At 46.1% G+C, this 12,290-nt stretch overlaps 1 long non-coding RNA gene across 1 annotated transcript; it reads left to right on the forward strand.

Moving 5' to 3' along the window:
• The first annotated feature begins 453 nt into the window (after positions 1 to 453).
• LOC136576114 (uncharacterized) lies at positions 454 to 6,884 on the forward strand. Its single transcript, XR_010786307.1, has 2 exons — positions 454 to 3,398; positions 3,607 to 6,884. It is a non-coding gene; the product is annotated as an uncharacterized lncRNA (long non-coding RNA).
• Positions 6,885 to 12,290: the final 5,406 nt, after the last annotated feature.

Below are 12,290 nucleotides of genomic sequence, written 5' to 3' on the forward strand. Positions count from 1 at the left end.
GTGCCTATATGTATGTAAATGTGGGTATATAAGTAATATTTAATATTACGCCACAGAGTCATGAAAAGGACTACACAAAATGGCCGACCACACGCTTTGCTAAAGTACAGGGAATACATGTGTGTTGATAAGATAAGAACTTCGAGCTACTTGGGCCCCTCAGCACTCCATCAAGAGGTTATTCACTGCTGACTTGGAAGATTCTGGAAGGTATGCAAATGAAGGGTTAAGTTGACCTATGACAAATGTTGGATTGGAAACTAACCAATAAACTGCATAGTTAATTGTCCAATGATGTTGCGACACCCCAATGTAAGGGGACTATAAATAAAGATGCCCGACATCGATTTGTTGGGAATCCTTTGATGAATCCATAACTGTGTGGGCTCTGTCATTTAATTCCTCCGTCATATGACGTACTGAAGTCTTGGTGTGGGCAGCCCTACTGCACGGGTCACCGGGACTTCAGTCGCAGGGTACACTCTGCTGTCCCTCATCAGGCTATCGCCGTAGCATGGGTCATATGACGTCATTCACGAGGTACACTCTGCTGTCCCTCATCAGGCTATCGCCGTAGCATGGGTCATATGACGTCATTCACAAGGTACACTCCGCTTTCCCTAGACGGCCATATATTTTTGCCGCGACATTTTTGGTGGAGAATAAAGCGGGCCTCACAACAGCACCCCTAGCCACGGACGTTCCGGAGGTGGAGACCAGGACACAGAGAGACCGCGGTAAGTAACCCATTGTGTTACTGCCTGTCTCCTGAGCTCTGCTCCCTGGTCTGTGGTTTGGTGTGTGACGTGATGCGCTGTTTAGTGTACTAGTGAATGTTGCTGCTTTAACATGTGCTTATCTGTTCCCTCCTCTGTGCTCCTCCTGAGTCTGCCACATTTCTTTGTGTAACTTTTCCTGTATTGACTGTCGCTGGCTGCAAGGTCTTAGACTGACACTTTTATGGTATGTCTAAATGTGTTAATGACTATTCTATATGTGATGACAAAGTTTTGTGTGTACAGAGACTCCCTTGACTGAGGGAATAAGACCTTTTAAGCATTACATAGACTGACAATACAGAAGGGAACAGCCTGCAGATATATATGTACATGTCCCGTGCACGCTATATAATGACCCAGATGACAAGACTGACTTGACTGTTATATGTGACACAACGTAAGATACAGTGCAGTTAAATTAGTTTAAAGACGCTGTTATTCAAATAACTTACTCTTGATGAGCGCGTTCTTGTCAGATGCAATGAGTTAACTTACCGCAACCCGTCTGTAGCAGATTACACTAATATTGGCAGACTGCCAATTGACTTCTTAGAGACTGAATATGTATAGATAAGAGTTTATTGCTGTCACTGCAACTTGGGGAGAATTGTATATATATATTTTACATTATTACTTAATTAATTAATTAATTTAATTTAATTAATTGCATTTCTAGTGGAGTTTTTATGATTTTTGTTAACAACACGTTTGATAGATTGCTGTGAGGTGCCTGTAGGTCTTCAGCAGCTGACAATTCCCCAGCATTATAAGTGTATATGTGTAATCCAATGTCACTGTCAGAGAGGTGAATTGGACAATGACTCAATGTACTGTATTGCCCTTAAGTCACTGATGTATTAACAGCAGTAGCAGTTGAGTTGCCCCCATTTCCTGTAAGTATATACATGTATGGCACAGATGCCATTGTATAGATGCCGGCCGGCTAAAATGTTGTTGTTTCTCTGAGTTATAAGTTTTCTTTTGGTACTGAGGTAGGTGAGATTCAGCTTATTCACCACCGTGACCTGGGTATGCGCAACCTGGGTAGGACGATGAAGTGAGCCATTATATTAAGCTTTATATCATCACCCATCTTGGTCACTTTGGGGTGGTATCAGCCCCATAGGGTACCAGACGGAGGTGGATTTTTTCGCCTAGTGACCCGTCGTGACGGCACTGGGGTGGTATCAGCCCCAGACGGCTGTGCATAGACAAAGGGGGGGGGAAGCATCCACCTATGTGATGACATTTGTACATGGTTTTGCAGGATACACCTGAGGCTTAGTAATACCCAGGTGGATCATGGAAGGCTCACTGGGAAATGAGGGGGAAGGGGAAGTATGTGTTCAAACGCCCACTAGGCAGATAGTCCTGGAGACAATAAGCACCCCTGTCAGATGCGCTGATTGCAATAGATTGACTTATAAGAGTGTCGATAACTTAGACAATAGAGACACAGTAGTGACAGATGACAGAACATCTGCGCATACGCAGACAATTACTAGACTGGGACAGTGTACAGAGTTTATACAAGTTAACTTTGACGATGACAATCTCCGCAAGCAACTTTATGCTCAGACACTAGACATCCAGGAAAAGAGAGACTATAACACAGCTGAGAAAGATTGGGCGGAGATATAGGTCGCTGTATAGACAGCTTACGGTCCAGCATAACAGGTTAATATTACTGACTTGTTACCCTGCTGTACTGGTGAGACATCTGCATACGGAGACCACCAACCGCTGCCCCCACACATAATATGTTCAGAATGCAGTATTACATGTTTTGTTGTTATCTGAGCTGTTGATAGGATTTCCCTTTACATTTAATAACTGCATATCTCTATAGTATTTGTACATGGTTTATATATTTTGTTTTCTGCCTCTCTCACAACCAGTAGGTGGCCACTGCTGGGAAGTGACGGTTTTGGTAAGAACACAATGTCAGCATTACAATATAGACTCTTAGTTTTAGCTGACCAGACAGAATGATGCATGTAACACCCTTGGTAAATTAGTATTTCACCTGTGCTAGAGAATATTGTGACGATGAGTACTAAATAATTATAACATACATAGAAAATGTACAGCTCAGGCTGTGTGTGATATATATTGGACATATATGTATTAGTTCTGCTTATTTCAAGTGCTATACAGTCCTCACAGGTATATTACGGTCAGAGTCTTGGTTTTGTCTGGCATTCCTAATTGGCGGAGAGATAAATAAATATATAGGATTAACACATTTTTATGTCAAGGACATGCCCAGTATATGTATCAGGGCAGTATTATGGTATTTACTTATAACATGTGTACAGTTACTTCTACCCCCATATTTTGTTTTGTGGTGTACTTCTAAATCCGGCAGAAGCCATGTGGCTGGGTTGGGCGCTATACCGCACTTCGGTCTTCCGCTGGATTTAGAAGGGGGGAGAAAGACTGAGAATATTTTAGTTTTTTTTTTTGTTACAGTAATAGGATGCACTCCTGTCACCTGACCGCATTACCTTCCTGTCACAAGAAACTGAGGGGTTTGAATATGTATAATGATGAACTGATGGCTAACTCAGATTTTAAGTTTTGTTTTGTAGATGGCTGAGGATACCAGGAACATGGCAGGTACAGCGGTGTGCAGGTACAGCAGTATGCAGGTACAGCGGTATGCAGTTACAGCGGTATGGAGGTACAGCGGTATGCAGGTACAGCGGTATGCAGGTACAGCAGTATGCAGGTACAGCCATATGCAGGTACAGCGGTATGCAGGTACAGCGGTGCGCAGGTACAGCGGTATGCAGGTATAGCGGTGTGCAGGTACAGCGGTATGCAGGTACAGCGGTATGTAGCAGTCACACAGAATGAGGTAACAAGAGCAGAACCATTCCCACCTCATCTGTCAGCACAGGAGGCGGAAGTGAAGGCCCTGACAGAAGTGTGCAGAGCGGCAGAGGGTAAGGCAGCCATATACACAAACTACGGCCTAACATGCAGGCTCTTATGTTGCTTACATAGCTAGGGATACTAGAGGAGGACAGAATAGAAGCAAAAGGAAACGCACGTGTGGGCGCTGCTGCCAAGGCAGCTGTGGCAAGACCTAGGGTAAGAGGGTTAAGTCAACGTCCAAACCTGTAACCCCGACCCCTCCAGTGAGCTTCATAACTGAGCTGCTGGACGAAGGCAGGGGCAAGCCAGACGGACGCCGGTCTGTGTGAAGAGACCACTGCTTATGTCTCTCTCATGCCCTCTACTCAATGATGGCCCATTGTGCACACAGAGAGACACACCAGTCAAAGACTGATGTGAAACCTTGTGTCTCAACATTGGATTGTTCCTGGATTCAGCACGGTCGCTGCCAGGTATACCCAGGAGCATATGACCTGTGCTTTACATACATAGGGAGAGTAGTGAAGGCAGCACAGAGGCACACACCTGGGCCGCTCTACCCACTTCTAAAGGTTGCAAATTTGTATATTATGCCATATCTGTGTTGACCGCGTATCTGTATACGTTAAGGCCTGTCCAATCAGGTATCGTTTTGCCACTACAGAGGTAGCAACCAAATTGTTGAACGAGGTAATTCTGTGGGTATGGGATTCCAGAGACAATAGAAATAACGGCTTCTATACAGTATGGTACTTTCTCTGGATATGTCCAGGCCCTGTAGAAACATTTATATTTGATGCATAAACCAGTGTTTGCTTCCCTTCCAGATCCTGACTCCGTGTATACAACACATGTTCTGGAGCCAGGATATTGGAAACATGTTCTGATGATAACAGCCACTTCAGCGAAGCCTGAAGGGAAAACAAACTGGGTTCACGCTGGTCACTGCCAGAGAGTGACCATGGCAGGAGAGTAATCATGTATCATTGTATCCTATGTAAAATAAATGTAATACTTATAATAATAATGGGGAAGGGGTAATGGTATGACACCCTACTGGGAGCAATAGGTATTGCAGTGGGAGTACTGAACTTTACTGATATGATCTCAGGCCAGAGCAAATGAGGCTCAGGCAGTAAACCTACAGGCCCAGTGGATGTCATCCATTTATTCTCCTCAGTGTTTAATGTTTGGATTGTGATAAAATGTGTTAAGAATTTTAAAATGCCAGCTTAGCTGCTCAGCCTAATTGCTTAAATATTAGTGTTAATGCTATAGAATGTAGGTTCAGAGATATATGTATACTCAGTCTAACTTAATGACCAATAATGAGCATTTGTGAAGAAATGTTATCAGATTGATGAAAAACACAAATTATGAATCACAGATTGAGACTGAGAAACAGACAAATATAAACTTTAAAATGTCTAATATTTCTATGTGTTCTTCTAACATTGTGGAATTGTTGTCCCTCCAGTATCATCTCTAAGGAGAAATCTCCATGATGTCTATCATACTAGCTTACCTGATCTATGAAGCTATTGAACCACAGAGCAAAGCAGCAAGTACTGTTCGCTTACAAAGACTGCATTCTGCATGAGTTATGGACAGCTGAACAAAGATGGACTGTACTTTGAAATGTGTTTCCTAAACACCTCTTTACAATATTGTGTTCCGCTTCTGCTTGTCTCATGAAGACACACGCACGCTCCTTCTCCTACCCAGGGATAGCATAGCTGCCATAGGTTCCAGCGAGGGGATACCCTACGGGGTGTTACCTTGTATGGGTAAAGGGTGTGGACTCCTGAAGAGAGCCCAAGGCGTTTATGCCCTTCTCCCAGTGTTAGGTAAGGCAACCTGCCCCTGTAGGATAGTTTAGTTTGGGATCGGGAAGGAGAGTGAGATATTTGCGTGGTATAACATAGTAGGACAGCAGAGATGATCTCAAAACAGTGGAAACAATGAAGAATACACATTTGTGTCATGATAATAAAATTGTATATGTGTCTTTGAGTTAACATATATTGAAATATTAAGAGTAGCAGTAATAGGGCTGATCGGGACGATAATAAAGTGTTGTGTTTCTTAGAAATTTAAACTCTAGGAGTTAGAGTATAGTGTGTGAAGCTTTAGGAGTTGACATATCAAGTAACATATTGGGTGAGTATATACATGATGTAAGAATAAATCATGTGCGTCGCTGTTCTCTTAAGGAGCAAGTAACCAAGGTCCAGGTAATGCTCTCTGGTATGTTAAAAAGTGATTCACTATAACTACCTACGAGACCAGGAACTGGTAATGAGACACCTGTTATCACAGGAGTCATCTTTGACAAAAGCGTAAGATAATAGCAACATAGAATATAATGTGTTCTGTGAATATATATATTTTACTAACTGTGAAGAGGAGGACGTTAAGAAGCCACCGCAGGAAGATTGCATTGCCCAGTTTCAAATCATATAAGAGGAGGAGATGTAATGGAAATTAAGGTATTATAATTGTTATATGAATTAAAACTGCGCAATTAGAGACGCCATTGAAATATACCAGGAGAATTTACTTCACAAACTAGGGACATATTTCTAGATGAGATAAGAATATCAAGAAGCTTCCACATGTTAGCTGAAGGGGCCCTAGGAATAACAAGATACTAAGGGAGGGGTTGACGCCTCACACTAAGACTAGAGAATAATGTTCATAAACTAGAAATATGTGGATGTGTATATATATGGATATACATGTATGTATATATATATATATATATATATATATATATATATATATATATATATATATATATGTGCATATGTATGTGTATGTATATATGAAGGTGCACATGTATGTATGTGTGCCTATATGTATGTAAATGTGGGTATATAAGTAATATTTAATATTACGCCACAGAGTCATGAAAAGGACTACACAAAATGGCCGACCACATGCTTTGCTAAAGTACAGGGAATACATGTGTGTTGATAAGATAAGAACTTCGAGCTACTTGGGCCCCTCAGCACTCCATCAAGAGGTTATTCACTGCTGACTTGGAAGATTCTGGAAGGTATGCAAATGAAGGGTTAAGTTGACCTATGACAAATGTTGGATTGGAAACTAACCAATAAACTGCATAGTTAATTGTCCAATGATGTTGCGACACCCCATTGTAAGGGGACTATAAATAAAGATGCCCGACATCGATTTGTTGGGAATTCTTTGATGAATCCATAACTGTGTGGGCTCTGTCATTTAATTCCTCCGTCATATGACGTACTGAAGTCTTGGTGTGGGCAGCCCTACTGCACGGGTCACCGGGACTTCAGTCACAGGGTACACTCTGCTGTCCCTCATCAGGCTATCGCCGTAGCATGGGTCATATGACGTCATTCACAAGGTACACTCCGCTTTCCCTAGACGGCCATATATTTTTGCCGCGACATTACCGTATTAAAATAATTGGATTATATGTGTATTTTTTAGAGATGAGCGAGCACACTCGTCCGAGCTTGATGCTCGTTCAAACATTAGGGTACTCAAGATGCTCGTTACTCGAGTCGAACACCACGCGGTACTCGAGTCAATTCCATTTCCTTCCCCGCATGTTTGGCGCCATTTTCTAGCCAATAGACATGCGGGGAAGGCATTACCACTTCCTCCTGTGACTTGTCAGCCCTATCCCACCCCACAGCAGTGAGTGGCTGGTGATTTCAGGTGACAGCCAAGTACTTAAAGTGGTCCCACCCGCGGCTCGCCTCAGACACATGCTGGCAGAGGTTAGGGAAAGTGCTGCTGCTGATATAGGGATAGTGTTAGCGTAGGATCCTGTCTTCAAGAACCCCAACGGTCCTTCTTAGGGCTACATCTGACCGTGTGCATTATACTTGTGGCTGGCTGGGAGTTGTAGTGCTTCCATTTTTGTATTACGCATCTAGGCCTGTTTGCAGTCTTTCAGGAATAGTTTTTTCAGGCTGCAGTGCCGTACAATCCCGCTCTCACCGTGAAACTACACTCAAATATCTCCTAGCCTACTGCAAACGACTTCAGTTATACAGTTCTGTGTCTGCAGTGCATTAGACAGAGGTCTCACCGCTAAACAGTTCTGTAATTTTACTGGGGCCACTGCAGAGTATTTCAGCTCTGCCGCTGTGCAGAGCATCCCACAATACCCTTTCCTTGGTGGGGTTGAGATCGCCGCAGTTACCAGCACTATTCACTGGCTTTAGAGTCTTCTCCCACTCCATACAGCCTCTCTTATCTACAAGTCTCTGCGAGCAGTAAATTAATCCTAGGTATCAGCGCAAGACAGCGGGTTACTTTTTTCAAGTCACAGCATAGAGCCTCCGCTATCTACAAGTCTCGGTGTGCGGTGAATTAAGCCACAGTTGTCAGTGCTGTACAGTGGGGTAATGTATTTGGGCCCTGCTCTATTCTTAATCTGCCATAATGAGAAGTAGGGGTAAGGGTCGAGGACGTGGACACGGACGAGGACGTGGATGACCAAGCGATGGTGTGGGCACAGACTGAGTTCCTGGTCCAGGTGAATCACAGCCGTCTCCTGCAGGATTAGGTGAGAGGCAAATTTCTGGGGTACCCAGGTTCATATCTCAATTTATGAGTTCGCGTGGTAGACCTTTATTACAAACAGAGCAGTGTGAGCAGGTCCTGTCGTGGATGGCAGAAAATTCGTCCAGCAATGTATAGACCACCCAGTCTTCTACGCAGTCCACTACTCCCGGCCTAGGGACTGCAACTCTGAATACTTTGGCTGCTGCTCCTCCTTCCTCCCAGCCTCCTCACTCCATGAAAATGACTTGTTCTGAGCAGGCAGACTCCCAGGAACTGTTTTCGGGTCCCTGCCATGAGTGGAAAAAATGGTTCTCTCTCACCTGAGGAGTTTGTCGTGACCGATGCCTAACCTTTGGAAAGTTCCCGAGGTCCGGGTGATGAGGCTGGGGACTTCCGGCAACTGTCTCAAGAGCTTTTTGTGCGTGAGGAGGAGGAGGATGATGATGATGAGACACAGTTGTCTGTCAGTGAGGTAGTAGTAAGGGCCGTAAGTCTGAGGGATGAGTGCACAGAGGATTCGGAGGAAGAGCAGCTGTACGATGAGGTGACTGATCCCACCTGGTTTGCTAAGCCTACAGAGTAAAGGGCTTCAGAGGGGGAGGCAATTACAGCAGCAGGACAGATTGGAAGAGGCTGTGGGGTGGGCAGGGGGAGAGACAGGGCCACAGCGAAGAATCCCCCAACTGTTTCCCAAAGCACCACCTCGCACCAAGCCTCCGTGCAGAGGGCTAGGTTTTCAAAGTTGTGGATGTTTTTCAGTGAGAGCTCGGGTGACCGACGAACAGTGGTGTGCAACCTGTGTCGCACCAAGATCGGCTGGGGAGCCACCGCTACCAGCCTCACCACCACCAGCATGCGCAGGCATATGATGGCCAAGCACCCCACAAAGTGGGATGAAGGCAGTTCACCGCCCCCGGGTCACACCAATGCCTCTTCCCCTGTGCCCCAACCTGCCACACAGATCCAATCCCCCTCTCAGGACACAGGCACGATCGTCTCCCGGCCTGCACCCACACCCTCACCTCCACTGTCCTCGACTCCACCCAGTAATGTTTCTAAGCGCAGAGTTCAGCTGTTGCTAACACAAGCGTTGGAGCGAAAGCACAAATACGTCACCACACACCCGCACAAACAAGCTTTAAACGTGCACATTGCCAAATTAATCTGCCTGGAGATGCTGCTGTACTGGCTTGTGGAAACGGAGGCTTTCAAAAACATGATGGCTGCGGCGATCACGCGCTACTCGGTCCCCAGTCGCCACAATTTTTCCAGGTGTGCCGTCCCAGTCCTGCAACAGCACTCTCCCAAAACATAAATCGTGCCCTCACCAACGCGGTTACTGGGAAGGTCCACTTAACCACCGACACGTGGACAATAACTGGTGGGCAGGGGAACTATATCTCCCTGATGGCACATTGGGTGAATTTGGTGGAGGCTGGGACCGAGTCAGAGCCTGGGACTGCTCATGTCCTACCCACACCCAGAATAGCGGGTCCTACCTCTGTGCTGGTATCTGCGGGGTTTTATGCCACCTCCTCCAAACCCTATCCCTCCTCCTCCTCTGCCATCTCTACCTCTCAATTAAGAAGTGTGAGCACGTCGCCAGCAGTCGGTATCGCGCAGCGCGGCAGCACAGCGGTGGGCAAGCGTCAGCAGGCCGTGCTGAAACTAATCAGCTTGGTGACAAGAGGCCCACAGCACCCGAGCTGTTGCAGGGTCAGACAGAGCAGATCTACCTCTGGCTTTCGCCGCTGAGCCTCCAACCGGGCATGGTCATGTGTGACAACGGCTGTAACCTGGTGGCGGCTCTGCAGCTCGGCAGCCTCACACACGTGCCATACCTGGCCCACGTCTTCAATCTGGTGGTTCAGCAGTTTCAGAAAAACTACCCCCACTTGTCTTTCCTGCTTGGCAAGATGCGCCGCGTCTGCGCACATTTACGCAAGTCCACCACGGACGCTGCCACCCTGAGGACCCTGCAACATCGGTTTCAGCTGCCAGAGCACTGACTGCTGTGCGACGTACCCACACACTGGAATTCTACACTGCACATGTTGGCCAGGCTGTACGAGCAGCATAGAGCTATAGAAGTATTCCAGCTGCGGCGGAGTGGTAGTCAGTCTCCGCTATTTTTTACTGAGGAGTGGGCATGGATGGCAGATATCTGCCAGGTCCTCGGAAACTTTGAGGAGTCAACCCAGATGGTGAGCGGCGGTGCGGCAATCATTAGCGTTACCATCCTGCTGCTTTGCCTGCTGAGAAGTTCGCTGAAAAGCATAAAGGAGACAGAGGATAACAGTATGTCCCTTGATAGCCAGACCACCCTCATGTCTATATCTCAGCGTGTTTTGGAGGAGGAGGAGGGGGAGGAGCAGGAGAAGGAGAAGGAGAGGGAAGAGACAGCTAGGCACACTACAGAGGGTACCCATGCTACTTGCCTCTCATCTGTTCAGCGTGTATGGGCTGAAGAGAAGGAGCAGGAGGAGGAGGATCCTGAAAGTCATCTTCCCAGTGAGGAGAGTGATGTGTTGCGTACTGGTACCCTGGCACACATGTTAGGCTGCCTTTCTCGTGACCCTCGTGTTAGACGCATTCTGGCCAACACGGATTATTGGGTGTACACCCTTCTCGACCCTCGGTATAAGGATAACCTTTCCACTGTCATTCCCGAAGAGGAAAGGGGTACGAGAGTGATGCAATACCACAGGGCCCTGCTGGGAAAAGTGATGCTAAAGTACCCATCTGACAGCGCTAGTGGCAGAAGATGCAGTTCCGAGGGCCAACTAGCAGGGGAGGCGCAGGGATCAGGCAGCATGTACAGTGCAGGCAGGGGAACACTCGCCAAGGCCTTTACCAACTTTATGGCTCCCCAGCAAGACTGTCACCACTCCCCAGTTAAGGCTGAGTCGGAGGGAGCACTGTAAAAAGATGGTGAAGGAGTAGGTAGCCGATGGTACCACCGTCCTCCGTGATGCCTCCATACAACTATTGGGTTTCAAAGCTGGACATGTGGCACGAACTTGCGCTGTACGCCCTGGAGGTGCTGGCCTGCCCTGCCGCTAGCGTCTTGTCAGAGAGGGTGTTTAGTGCAGCTGGGGGAATCATCACGGATAAGCATACCCGCCTGGCAACTGCCAGTGCCGACATGCTTACACTCATAAAGATGAACTAAGGCTGGATTTCCCCAGACTTCTCTTCTCCACCAGCAAAGAGCAGCATTACCTAAACATTCTTTTCGCTGCAACTGCGGATGCAAGCATTAGCGAAACCTAAAGATTCTTTTTGCGATAACCGGAGAAAAAAGCATTCTCTATCACCGGAAAAAAAGGGGGAATTATCTTTGTCAATCACTCTCTGATATTATTACTCCTCCTTCTCCTAAAACAGCATGTCATCACGCTGAACTGCCAATTTTTCTGTTGCCCAAAAGGCTCTGCTTATAATTTTTTTTACAATTTTTTAATATGTTTCAAAAGTATTGATACTTTAACATAAACCATTTTTTTTCACAGGGCTGCCTCCAGGCTCTGTTGCAAATTAAGCAACAGCAAGCTGTATCCTTAAAAAATGTTTCTGGGTTTCACCTGCCCTCGCGGTTGAGCAATTTTTCAGGGGTACACTTGTGCTCTTAGTGCACCAATTTTTCTGGCCCTCGCCGATACTGTTATCCAACTAATATTTCCGGCCTTCACCTACACTCATGGTACACCAATGTTTCATTGGTTCGCCTATACTTTTACTACAGAAATGTGACTGGGGTCTGCCTATACTTCTGCTCCAGAAATGATACTGGTGTCTGCCTATACTTCTGCTACAGGAATTTTACAGGGGTCTGCCTATACTTCTGCTACAGGAATGTTACAGGGGTCTGCCTATACTTCTGCTACAGGAATGTTACTAGGATCTGCCTATACTTCTACTACAGAAATATTACAGGGGTCTGCCTATACTTCTGCTACAGGAATTTTACAGGGGTCTGCCTATACTTCTACTAACGAAATGTTACTGGGGTCTGCCTATACTTCTGCTACAGGAATGTTACTAGAGTCTGCCTATACTTTTACTACAGAA

This window comes from Eleutherodactylus coqui, chromosome 8 (genome assembly GCF_035609145.1).
Source record: "Eleutherodactylus coqui strain aEleCoq1 chromosome 8, aEleCoq1.hap1, whole genome shotgun sequence".
NCBI lineage: Eukaryota > Metazoa > Chordata > Amphibia > Anura > Eleutherodactylidae > Eleutherodactylus > Eleutherodactylus coqui.